The sequence below is a fragment of the Notamacropus eugenii genome, chromosome 2 (genome assembly GCF_028372415.1).
Source record: "Notamacropus eugenii isolate mMacEug1 chromosome 2, mMacEug1.pri_v2, whole genome shotgun sequence".
Taxonomy (NCBI): Eukaryota; Metazoa; Chordata; class Mammalia; order Diprotodontia; family Macropodidae; genus Notamacropus; species Notamacropus eugenii.
The window spans coordinates 9,696,825-9,710,116 of record NC_092873.1 but is presented as its reverse complement, the minus strand read 5'-3'; the positions used below and the strand labels follow the sequence as shown (position 1 = coordinate 9,710,116).

At 41.9% G+C, this 13,292-nt stretch overlaps 1 long non-coding RNA gene across 1 annotated transcript; it reads right to left on the bottom strand.

Moving 5' to 3' along the window:
• Window positions 1-277: 277 nt before the first annotated feature.
• LOC140524346 (uncharacterized) lies at window positions 278-4,017 on the bottom strand. Its single transcript, XR_011973675.1, has 3 exons — window positions 3,892-4,017; window positions 2,288-2,389; window positions 278-1,095 (listed from the first exon to the last, which is right to left on the bottom strand). It is a non-coding gene; the product is annotated as an uncharacterized lncRNA (long non-coding RNA).
• Window positions 4,018-13,292: the final 9,275 nt, after the last annotated feature.

Genomic DNA, 13,292 nt, shown 5'->3' with positions numbered 1-13,292 from the left:
AGATGACCTCTCTTGACCCCCTCTCCAAGGCTGGTGGCTCACTGCCACTTACCCCTGCCTCCACAATGCTAAGGGGAATAGGTAATATGCTTTGTGTTCCTCACTATCTTTTTCAGACCTCCCTGTGCTCCCATCAATTAAAATCTGTTTCTTCTCCTTGTAAGTACTTACCACTACAGGGAAAGGAGGTTCCCTCTGTTTACTCAGTAACTTACATTGGATGAAATAGGATGAGATTTTAAAACAACTGATTTGTGAAAAAAAAAAGTTGCCATTTTATTAACTAATGAGAGAATATTCCAATATGTCTCTGAGTTATGCAAGGACTTGACATAACAATACGATATATGAATAAACATGTCAAATGGGAGACTTAGAGGAGACTTACTAGAGAATGCTGGTCTACCTTATAATTCTTGCCATTTATGTATTTGCCCTGACCTGCAATTTTGGCAGTATGTAGCGGTAGAGAGATTCACTTCAAGGTCCAGGGTACAAGAGGAGAGACCACAGAAGCTGAAGAACAAAAATGATGGAGCCCAGATCACTGGGGTTGGAATCACAGTATTCCCTCAGGTGAAAGAAGCAGGAGATTCCAAAGGTTGGGAATCCTCATTCATGGGAAATAGCAGGAAATCCAATTTTGTATCACTATCTCCATCCCTTCCTGTTCCATTGTCTTATCTTCTAGAGACCCTGTCTTCCAGCACCCACAAGCTGACTGGGCAGGCTACACTTATTGAGTAGCCAAAGAAAAATCTGATTCACTGATTTTTTGCTGATACTATTGTAAGCAAACACTGAAATTATTAGAGGATTGTTGTGGGGAGTGGAAAAGAGGAAATTGGGAATCTGTTACCAATACTGAAAGTGAATATTAACAAAGAATCCCAGGAAAATATAGTTGATTTGCTCTCTCTTTCATTAAGAAATAGTCAGGAAGGGAAAAGAAAGCAAGTTTTCTATATGAAACTGTCAGGATGGCTTCCTGGCAATAAAGTTGTGTCAGCAGCTGGGCTCTGAAGCCCCTCCTTTGCAGGCTTCAGCAGCGGAGTTCTTTGAAACACAGGTAGAGGGCGACATGAAGATGGTAACCTGTAAAGCCAATAAAAATCCCATGTATGAGTTACTTAAAGGGGCAGAAATGGAGCTTCAAAGAATATTGGGGCAGAAAAACTCTAGTGACATCACCCTTCTATGGAGGGCTGACCCTGGTTAAACGGGATAAGAAGGATGACACTGTGAGGACCTGGCTGGCCAACTGCTCCCATCCACTTTTATTCACTCTCAACTCCTTCTCCCCATTGCCCTCTTTCCTTCCTATCTCCTTTCTGTTTTCTCCGGACATCTCCATCTTTCTTGAAGTTCATTCTTAGCCATATTACTCTCTGAAACTTGTCCTAAAGGGTAAAAAGATGTTTTTGAAAAAAAAAAGGCTAAACCTGTAGCTACCTCCTTCAGTTAGGCTAAATATAAAGGCATTGCTAAAAACCCAGGGAAACTCAAGTCAAGCCATCCCCAATGAATGATATTTAAAGAGATACCCTAAGCCGAAGTGGGGCATATTTTGGCACCAGTAAGTACCCTCTTCCTATCTAATCCTCTTAAATGTGTTGTCAGTGGATGTGCCCCACAAAGCTTTTTAGAAAGAGGCAATAGCAGAGTGTGAGACTATCCCATGAGGTTATCAAATTCACTACAGCAGCACTCCCCGTTTTGTGGAGCCAAAGTGGGACAGACAAGATATTCCCCCCTTACTCTTCTATTTTAATAGGAATATAGAGCCTACATATTTTGTAAGGTGAATGGTGGGGTTTTGGGGGAGTGGTGGCAGTTTGGGGAAAAGATTAGAAGGATCTGCACATAGACTTGCACCTCTTTGTGCCTGGGACTTCCTGACATATCCTCACCGGTAACATTTCTGACAATGGATATGATACTCATGATCAGGGATGGGGAACCTGTAGCCTGGAAGCCACATGTGGCCCTCAGGTCCTCAAGTGCAGCCCTTTGACTGAATCCAAACTTCACAGAACAAATTCCCTTAATAAAAGGATTTGTTCTGTAAAACTTGGACTCAGTCAAAAGACTAAACCTGAGGACCTAGAAGGCCACATGTGACCTCCTGGTCACAAGCTCCCTGCTTAAGAGTATGATGACAGACAGAGAAGTCCCTAACTGTCCTCTCACTAGTCCCTTATTTGACCTGCTGACTGATCCACCCAGGAGAATCTCTGTGGCACAGTCTCACCAAAGTAACAGTCACCACATAGCATTAGTTACTTACCCCACTCTGGGCACAGCAGAATGGCTTGCAGGCAAAGATTGAGATGACCAGGGAGACAGCAAATTCTAAAACATTTAGGATCAGCAGGAACACAATGTTTCCCTGGAGAGAGAGATCAAACAGAGAGTGGTGAGGGATAAAAACAAGGCCCCACTTATAACAACTCAGTAAGAAATGAGGTAAAGGAGAGCATTGAGGAGGACAAGATGGGGAAGGGAAGGATTTCCCTGAGACAAAACTTGAACCACATTGAAGCATCTGGCAAACATTAAAGTGATATATGAACTACTATTATTATTACTATCATTACTGATATTATTTAATAATAATAAAGCACATTCTAGTGACACTTTAAGATCCACAAAGCATTTTCTTCACAATAATCTTGTGAGGCATATCGTGCAAAGAAGACCATTCCCATCTTGCACTTTAGGATGTGAAGGCTAAGAAATACAAAGTGGTCTTTCTACGGTCACTCAGATCTTCATCCCCTGTGCTCCACCCCATCCACAAGCCATTTTAGCATTCATCTGGCCCTTTCATGGTATTCAGTACAGGCTCATTTCATTTAAAAAATACACTCAATTCTCTAGAAGAAGACAGAATTATGAGTCCTCTTCAAGACAATAAATGTTTATTGATTGATTGATAGATCAGTTTTCCAAGGTTTGATTATGGAAATCTTGCAGATTTGGTGGCTTCTGGATTGTTCAGTCAATCACCAGCTACTCCTTAAGGTCCCACATCCCCCTAAGGTACCTGCAGTCACCAATCAAAGGTTCAATCCTAGGTGTGCACTTAAAAGTTAATAATCCACTAAAGGATAGGTGAACAAACACATCTGTTAGAGGATCCCAGATGTGCTGAATTTATTCCTAACCTCCAGATCCAGCTGTAGTCATTCCTCTATTCTACTCTCCAAGTGAACCTTAGATACTTTCTCCCCCAATATTGTGCTTCTCTTTCCCATTTCAATGGCATTGCTCACATCAACCACGAGTCAGGGACAGGCTATCCTATACCCTTACCTTTACCTTTGAATTTCATCTCTTCCTTTAAGGACCATCTCGACTGACATCTTAAACACATTCTTAACTCATCATCATCACTGCCATCACTTAAAAATGGAATCATTCTGCTCAAACATTTCCTGAAGCTCTCTTTGACAACTACCTTACCATTTCATGTCAGAGATCTCTTTCTTCCCATACTGGTTCTTCCAAAAAAAATCAAAGTCCTTGACAAGAATTGAGGCATTTTTTATCTTTGCATCTGTAGTACATAGTGTATTGCCTTACATATAGTGATAACTGCATCATGGGATACTTTTTTAAATTTAATTGAACAAAAGTGAACTTAACTGAATAAAAATGTCAGCTGCTTTTCATCCTTTGGATTTCTCAGAATTAAAATTTTTGACTCAGACCACAGGAATAAGACCAGAAATATTATGGAATTTCCTCTTATTTCTAAATACAAGCAACCTGTCTCTTTTCAAAGGGTTCAGACTTCTTCAGGACCCTTGGTGTCTCTACCCTGGACTGTAAAGATGACCCATTCTAAATATCCATTGTCATAACTGTCCCCACTTTGGAAGTACTCACCAATACTACAGATTCAGCAAAATTACAGGAATCAGGGGAACTTTTTTCATAACAAAGAAAATAAAAATCAAAAAGTCTCAAGTAGATTGAGAAAAAGATGATTCCAATCCCAGCCACAACTGAGCTGATAGTATTCATTACCAGGCTGCACTGGACCTGAAAGCAAGTAAGAATCCATAAGACAGTCAACTTCTTAACACATGGTTATGGAAATGCTGTCATATGTCCAGTCTTGTTCAAGATTCAAGGGGGAATCTAACACCAAGAAGAACAAGATGCACCTATTGAGTGCTTACTGTATGCAAAACTCTATGCCAGGTGCTGGAAATACAGGGATAATGTGAAAAACTGGTCAGTTCCCAAAGTCTTTACATTCTACTAGGCAATGCAACATGTGTCTTTATACAAGATAATTGAAGAGATTAAGGGAACTGAAAAGTAGAAAGAATTTTTTTTTCCTGGTGTGACTACAGGATTTACTTGGTAGCAATCTTAATAATGGGGAAACACCCAATATTGATTCATACCCTCCATGACCCCAGGTTACAAGCTTGGCCACATGGCATTGGTCAGTCAAGCCTGCTACAACCAAGCTTGGGGATGCTAAGGCTGTCTCTTAAGGATCCTTCCATTTCCCCCTTCCCATTCCAATAAATTAAAAATGTCTTCCTCCTGTGCTGCACAGAAAGAGAAAATGCCACTCACCAGTGGCATTTTCTTGTGGTTCTGTTCTCTGCAGCAATGGAGAGGGAGCCAGAGATGATGAACTGTGGACAAATATCAGTACATCAAAACATTTCTTTCCCTGATGTGTTCACCCTTACCCAACCAGTCACTGGAACATGGTTCCATCCCTGAGAACTGGATGTCTTTATTGGATCCATCATATGCTCCAAGAGCTTTTTAAACATTTGGACAAAGGGCCTTCTTTCATAGTGACTAATCAGTCTAAGGTCAAATAACCTTGCTACAAAAGAAAACAAGGCTAGTCTTCCATGACTTGACCTTAGTGAAGCTTTGCTCCCTCTTTGTGACCACTTGACTTTTTAGACAAAACCTGACCTATCATGGGCTATACATTCTAGAATTTTGCCAGGACTGAAGTCAAACTCACCGACTTATAATTTAAAGATCACATTGTCTTTCCTTTCTTGATGATCAAGACAAATGTCATTCTTCAGTCCAAAACACTTCTCCTATTCTCCGTCATCCCTTCAAAATTATTATTGATATAGGCCTACAATCAATTCTGCATATTTTTCATGTATTTTCAGATGAAACTTGCTCTGGATCTCATAATGTGAAGTGATCAAGGGTAAGTGATTGTAATCTTATTATGTAATTACTTTTTTTGGGCAACACCTCTCTAACAGTCATTTACCCACCATAATCCACCTTTCTGGCAATCAAAATAACTATATGCTAAAGGAATAATAACGCCCACATTCATTAAAGTAGGGCACTTAAAGGATTTTTGGGGGTTCTCCCAGGTTTTTTTCTCTATACTATTAAAAATAGTATACATATTTTACTAAAAAGATAACATAATTCATATTTTAATCAATTTTGCCTGATTCTTTCTTACCTTTACACAAATAGAGTCACAAGCATGAGGGACAAGACTATATACACACTCAGACACATACAGTAAATCTTCAATTTTTTTCAGGGGCAATGTTGCTAAAGAACAGCAGGAAAGTCAAAAATGTGAATGCTGATACATTGAACCCATGGGAAATAGGGGTTTAGCTCCCGGTGGCAAAAGAAAACTGTGACTTTTCATTACATATTGCTGAAAACAAACTGTTCTTCAGATAATTCTTTGCAACAAATGCAACAAAGCATTAATTCTTATAATATGCTTTTCCTAGCACACATATGTGTATGTATATGTGTGTATATGTAATACATATATGAACCCTTCATATACATATATGTGTATGTGTGTGTGTGTGTATATATGTACATATATATATATGTACATATATATACAATATTGATCCCTCCCTCTGTGTGTGTGAGTACGTGTGTGTCTCGGTGTGTATCAGTCTTTCCCTATATCCCCCAATGGAAGTACAGAAAGGAAAACTATGGGCAGAAGGTATATGTTGTTGGGACCAGGTTCCCTCCAGTTTCCAGGTAACAAAGAGTAAGAATACATTTCAGAAATAGTTTCAATAACTCTACTCACAAATGCTGGTCCCCAGAATATGTAGCCAGACTTTAGAAAATAGGTTGGTCCATAAGGACGCCAAGGAAAGAAATTGACAATCACTCCTATGCCAAGGTTCATCAGGGCAATCATGATTTGGACAGCCTAGAGGGGGAAAAGATTCATATAAGAAGACAGAGAAAAGACTGATTCACTGCTCTCCAAACATGGAGGTCCATGGAGCCTTCCTCAAATACCTAACTTTCCAGAACCACTCTAGATTCTGGAAAGAGCCCGCACTCCAAGGCATCATTATGTTGATTCCCTTCCCACTCACATCCATAACCAAACTGAAAATCACACTCATCTTCCTCTCTCCCCTTGCCCTGGCTACTGTCATCCAACCTCAAAGGTTCCTAAATATGAGCCACAGGGGAGGCGGAGCCAAGATGGCGGAGTAGAAAGATGCACATACACATAGCTCCGAACCCACAACCCACAGAACGGCTAGAGGGGAGTAACTCACGGTGAATTCTGCACCCAGAGGCCACGGAATATTGGAGCGGGGGAGATTTCTGTTCCGGAGAGACCTGCAAACCTCTCGCGGGGGGTCCTTCGCGTTGTGGACTGGGCGCCGGGACTGGGAGCAGAGGGCAGCCCTGCAGTGGCCGCGACACCGTGAGGAAAAGATCCGAGCGGGCTATGGAGACGGGATCTCCAGCGGCCACGCGGGTCCCCCCACCCACAGAGGGACCTGCAAACCTCTTGCAAAAGGTCCATCGCCCTGCAGACGCAGAGCCCAGTCCAGACCTGCCAAGGCCGTGGCTCCGAGAGGTACAGATCCGAGCAGGCTTCAGGGATGGGATATCCAGCGGCGGCACAAGCCCCCCCACCCACAGGTGACGAGGGTCAGTGAGAGAGTCTCTTTGGCGGGTCGACAGGGGAGTGGGGTGTCCCCATGGCTTGGGCCCCCCCGGGAGATAGAAGCTGAGAGGCAGCTGCAGACAGGGGCTCCCCAAGCGGGCGGGAGCCTGGATCCATTGTGGAAGGTCTGTGCATAACCCCGCCCCCCCCCCCCCCCCCCAGGGAACGGTGCCTGAGAGGCGGCTCTGCCCCGACCTGACCATCTGAACTTAATTCTCACATTGAATAGCAGCCCTGCCCCCGCCAAAAGCCCTAAGGCAGGAAGCAGCATTTGAATCTCAGTCCCCAAAAGCTGGCTGGGAGGATCAGGAGGCGAGGTGGGTGTGAGGAGAATATTCAGAGGTCAAGCCACTGGCTGGGGAGAATGCCCAGAAAAGGGAAAAGAAATAAAACTATTGAAGGGTGCTTTCTCGGAGAAAAGACACTTCCTCCCTTCCTTTCTGATGAGGAAGAACAATGCTTACCATCAGGCAAAGACACAGAAATCAAGGATTCTGTGCCCCAGCCCACCCAATGGGCTCAGGCTATGGAAGAGCTCAAAAAGAATTTTGAAAATCAAGTTAGAGAGGTGGAGGAAAAACTGGGAAGAGAAATGAGAGGGATTAAAGAGAAGCATGAAAAGCAGATCAGCTCCCTGCTAAAGGAGAACCAAAAAAATGTTGAAGAAATTAACACCTTGAAAACTAGCCTAACTCAGCTGGCAAGGGAGGTGCAAGGGGCCAATGAGGAGAAGAATGCTTTCAAAAGCAGAATTAGCCAAATGGAAAAGGAGATTCAAAAGCTCACTGAAGAAAATAGATCTTTCAAAACTGGAATGGTACAGATGGACGCTAAGGACTTTATGAGAAAGACAGATATCACAGAACATAGCGAGAAGATTCGAAAAATAGAAGATAATGTGAAATATCTTATTGGAAAAACAACTGACCTGGAAAATAGATTCCAGAGAGACAATGTAAAAATTCTGGGACTACCTGAAAACCATGATCAAAAGAAGAGCCTAGACATCATCTTCCATGAAATTATCAAGGAAAACTGCCCTGAGATTCTAGAACCAGAGGGCAAAATAAATATTCAAGGAATCCGCAGAACACCGCATGAAAGAGATCCAAAAAGAGAAGCTCCTAGGAACATTGTGGCCAAATTCGAGAATTCCCAGGTGAAAGAGAAAATATTGCAAGCAGCTAGAAAGAAACAATTCAAGTATTGTGGAAATACAATCAGGATAACACAAGATCTAGCACCCTCTACATTAAGGGATCGAAGGGAATGGAATAGGATATTCCAGAAGTCAAAGGAACTAGGGCTAAAACCAAGAATCACCTACCCAGCAAAACTGAGTATAATACTTCGGGAGAAAAAAATGGTCTTTCGATGAAATAGAGGATTTTCAAATTTTCTTGATGAAAAGACCAGAGCTGGAAAGAAAATTTGACTTTCTAACACAAGAATGAAGAGAACCATGAAAAGGTGAACAGCAAAGAGAAGTCATAAGCGACTTACTAAAGTTGAACTGTTTACATTCCTACATGGAAAGACAATATTTGTAACTCTTGAAACATTTCAGTATCTGGGTACTGGGTGGGAGTACATACACACACATGCACACACGCACACATACATAGAGACAGAGTGCACAGAGTGATTTGAAGAGGATGGGATCATATCTTAAAAAAAAAATGAAATCAAGCAGTGAGAGAGAAATATTGGGAGGAGAAAGGGAGAAGTTGAATGGGGCAAATTATCTCTCATAAAAGAGGCAAGCAAAAGACTTATTAGTGGAGGGATAAAGAGGGGAGGCAAGAGAAAAACATGAGGTCTACTCTCATCACATTCCACGAAAGGAAAGAATAAAATGCACACTCATTTTGATAGGAAAACCTATCTCATAATACAGGAGAGTGGGGGACAGGAGCACAAGCAGGGTGAGGGGGAGGATAGAAGGGAGAGCATGGGGAGGAGAATGCAATCCGAGGCCGACACTCATGGGGAGGGAAAGGATCTTAAGAGAATAGAAGTAATGGGGGACAGGATAGGATGGAGGGAAATATAGTTAGTCCCATACAACACAACTAGTATGGAAATCATTTGCAAAACTACACAGATTTGGCCTATATTGAATTGCTTGTCTTCCAAGGGGAAGGGGTGGAGAGGGAGGGAGCTAAAGAAGTTGGAACTCAAAGTGTTAGGATCAAATGTAATGTTCTTACCACTGGGAAATAAGAAATACAGGTTAAGGGGTTAAGAAAGCTATCTGGCCCTACAGGACAAAAGAGAAGACGGAGACAAGGGCAGGGAGGGAGGACAGAGGAGAGAGCAGATTGGTCACAGGGGCAACTAGAATGCTTGGGTTTGGGGGGGGGGAGGGGATAAAAGGGGAGAAAATTTGTAACCCAAAATTTTGTGAAAGTAAATGTTAAAAGTTAAATAAAAAAAAAATATGAGCCACAGGGAGGAGATCTACCCCTGAATCCTCCTGAAGTCCAACTTCATCAGTGATTTAGTGCAGGTCATTCAGGAAACAGATGTGAGTATCCCTCTCTCACACAAAATAAATATTTCTGCATGCCTAGTTCAGTGTTAGTCCATCAAGAAAGCGGCTGAGCCATTAGAAGGTCACATAGCTGAAGCAATCTGTATCAAAAATGGAAATAGCATGGAATTTTGAGATGGAAAGCAGGTATTCAAATTCTGAGCACTGTTCCTTAATACCTAACTTATTGAATAACTAAGTTGTTAAACATCTTTCACTAACTCATCTGTAAAATGAGGAAGCTTTTATGTAGGATACATACATGTGGATTTATAGTCAATTACTTTGGTTCATATTACAGGTCTGCTACCTCCTTGGATTAAGCCACTAAACTCAGTAGGGCCTCAGTTTCTTCAATTATATAATGAGGGAAGGTGGACTAGATTACCTTTGCAATCCATTCAAGTTCTCACAGTATTATAATATAATGATGATTTTTAAGATCAGGTAATCATTCAACAAGTATTTATTAAAAATATACTGCATACCAGATGCTCTACTAAGCTCTGCCCATACAAATATAAAAGCAAAATTAGTTTCTTCTGGCTCTCAGAGTTATAATTCTATAAGTCTCTCCCATGTAGAAACTATGAATCTGCTCTCCCAGAGATGTGGGACCCCCAACTCACCCCCAGTGCCTTGGGTTCCCCTCTCAAGAATTTCTGCAGAGGTGCTTTCCACTGATAGGTTTGTAACGTTGACCCCTGTGGGATGGAAGTGGGGCCTGTCTGAGGAAAGGATAGAAACATTCCCTTTGTAGCAGCCTGGGACTCCATGACATCAATTGTAAAGCTGTAAAAAGAGAAGAGAAGGTTATGAAACAGTGTCTCAGGAATTCCCCTCATTCATCACTCCCTCCAAACAAAAATTGATGAAATGATATCCAAAAGAAGATAATGCTATCTTAGACCACAATAAGAATGGTATAATGTCTGGAACAATGGAGTGGAGAGTGACATAGTCTCCTTTTCCGATCGGACCACAAATGGATATTGAATTCATAGGATCATATCATAGGAACAGCACTTAAAAGCTAGAGAATATGGAAAGAAGGGTATCCACAATGAGAAAGGGCCAAGAAATCATGCCATATTTAGGTTATGAAAGGAACTTGGAATGATTATCCTGAAGAAACTTTAGGTTGTTCAAAGGATGAAATGAAAGGTCTTGAAAGAAAGTTAGATACAAATACAAAATGTCATGTCCTTTGCAGGGAAAGAGCAATCCTGAGCATCTATTTTTTAAATTGTGAGTATAGGCTTGTGAATATGGATCTCTATTCCAGTCCTGGATGGAGCCAAAGACACTTGTGCAAAAAAGCTGGGTTTTGGTCATAGATCATATCCCATGTGATGTTTGAGAACAATTGGTGCTATGTGAATATCTGCCCCAAATGAGAAAGGTCCATCCTGAGTCAGGCCTAGGGTCCTCCAGAGACCTTGAACTCCATCCCCAAGGTCAAGGAAAGTGTGCCAAAAAGTTAATCTATTCAGCTTTGGGAACTCCCTCTCTTTGGCTGAAGATGCTTGAACTGAAAGGTGAGTGTGTACTCATGTCATTCTACTGTTTCTAGCTGATTCAGATGTCTAGACCAAATGTCCAGATATCTACAAGGACACTAGGGCCTGGGCAGCAAGGACATCTTGCCATGTGTAAGACATCTCATATATGCCTTCCCCATTCTCTCTCTCTTCACTATCCCCAGGAACAATGATCAAATTGGTCTTGAAAAGGACTAAGCAACCTATAGCCCTATGTCTACACTCACAGCCCCTGTGACTCCTAGACCAAAGAATTCTTCCCTTGCCACTGCTTGATTATACATTTTGGACCTTATAGTAAAATAGAAACTGTCTCCCTTTTGGATATACTTCCTCTCTTAAGAAATCTAGAAAGGGACCAAGCACCTAGTAGGTATTTAATGAATTATTAATTGGCAGATTGATTAAGGGGGAACTGACTGAATGAGCCAGACAATTGGAGTTATTGATCTCAATTAAGGGTGGCTGTAAGAAACAAGCTCTTACAAATCTGACCATGAAAAAGACCCATTTTATGATTGCAATTCCCTCCTTATGCCAGAAGAAAAGTTATTACAGAGCCCACAGTTTAGACCTTTCTTCCCAAGCAGAAAGAAGATAGACTTCTCCCAGCAACCCCCTTAGTCTAGTATAATTCATTATGGGAAAAGGATGGGTCTGGAATGGGGGAAATAAATATGGGAAAACAGGTTTGGCCAGCTTCCAGGAGCTCATTCTGCTATGATTACTCCCCAAAACCTGTACTGAGAATCTAGTGTGGACTCAGTTATGCTATGGGGAAATGGGCAGAAGAAGACAAATCCCTCGTTGCTTCATTTCGCATCAGTAGCTCATTGCCTGAGATCTCATCATCATGGAGTGTGATCCTGTTTTGATACCTAACATCTTTTCAGTTCCCTTAGTTGCCTCTCTCCTATGATTGAAGGGATGGCAAGCAGGGCAATAAACTTTTCCCAAAGCCTTCCTGATATTGTATAGAGGCTCCAACCTTTCCAGCTAAACTCTCCATTTGCCATCAGTTGATTTGTTGGGTTTTGACTCCATGAATACCATGCCCCTTCACCAGGTACCTTCTGACAGCCTTCCCTTCCCCCTTTTGCCTTCTTTTTTCATATTGTCTTTTCCTTGTGGGCAGGGATGATTTTTCTTTTCCATGTTTGTATCCCTATATTAGCACACAGTATATAATCAATAAATGTTTGCCTCTGATTATCTCTTGCAACTTACTCTGGCCTGGGAGAATGGATGGACTAACAGAGAAAACTTTAAAAGGAAGCCATCTAAGCTACCTCTGGAGAGGTCCAGTGGAAGGGACTGCACTAGGAGGTGAGAAAGGAGATTACTGTGGACTACTCTCAGTGAACACAGGACCAGGCTTCTGCCAGGAGGTGGAAGAGCTTGAGATGCACTTTAAAGGGTAGTAAAATAATAATAGTGGAGAGGTGATAAGTGAGTTTCTGTAGACTATAACTGCTAATGGCCCCTCCCCCTCTCTTATCTACTCATCATTCACCCTCTTAAAGATCAGAAGGCTGTCATGATCTACTCTGCTAAATTGCTAGTTGGAATGATGATACATCCTATATATGTGCCAAAAGAGGGTTGAGGCTCTGTTCTAGAGCACTATCCCCTAAAATACCTCTTACTTCTTCAGCTTAATTCCATTTTCACAATGAAATGTGGGAATGACTGTTATCAAAGGAAGGGAGAGATTCTACCACCACCATAACCCATCTTCTCAGTGCACTGGCACAAAATATTTTTCTCAAAGTCCAAGAGACCTTGGTTGTACCTGAGAACCAAATAATGAAGTCTGGGCTGAGAAATTCAAGGCAGAAGACCCAAGAGGAACTAGTCCAGTAGTCTTTGTCTCCAATATCCAGAACAGAACTGGAGACTCTTTCTGGCTTCCACTGAGATAAAAGTATTTATGAGGCACCAGGGGCTACCCACCACAAGGCATCTCCTTTCAGAAGATCTTAGCTTGGGCCAGACCAGGAAAGAGCTTTCTGGAAGAACTATAATGCCTCTGCCCCTGTCAAAAAGATTTGTTATCTTCCTTTATGCTCCTGAGATTAAACCTGCTTTGTCTCGTGATCCCAGGAGGGAGAGTTGACTGAAGAGCTCCCTCAAACCAAAGACATGAATACTCCTTCTCCCACAGGGTTTCCTTTTCATCTTCTTTCCCACCTTCATCTTCTCTAAGTTTCAGCTTTTGCTTGAAACCATTGTGAAAACCATCTAGGGTACT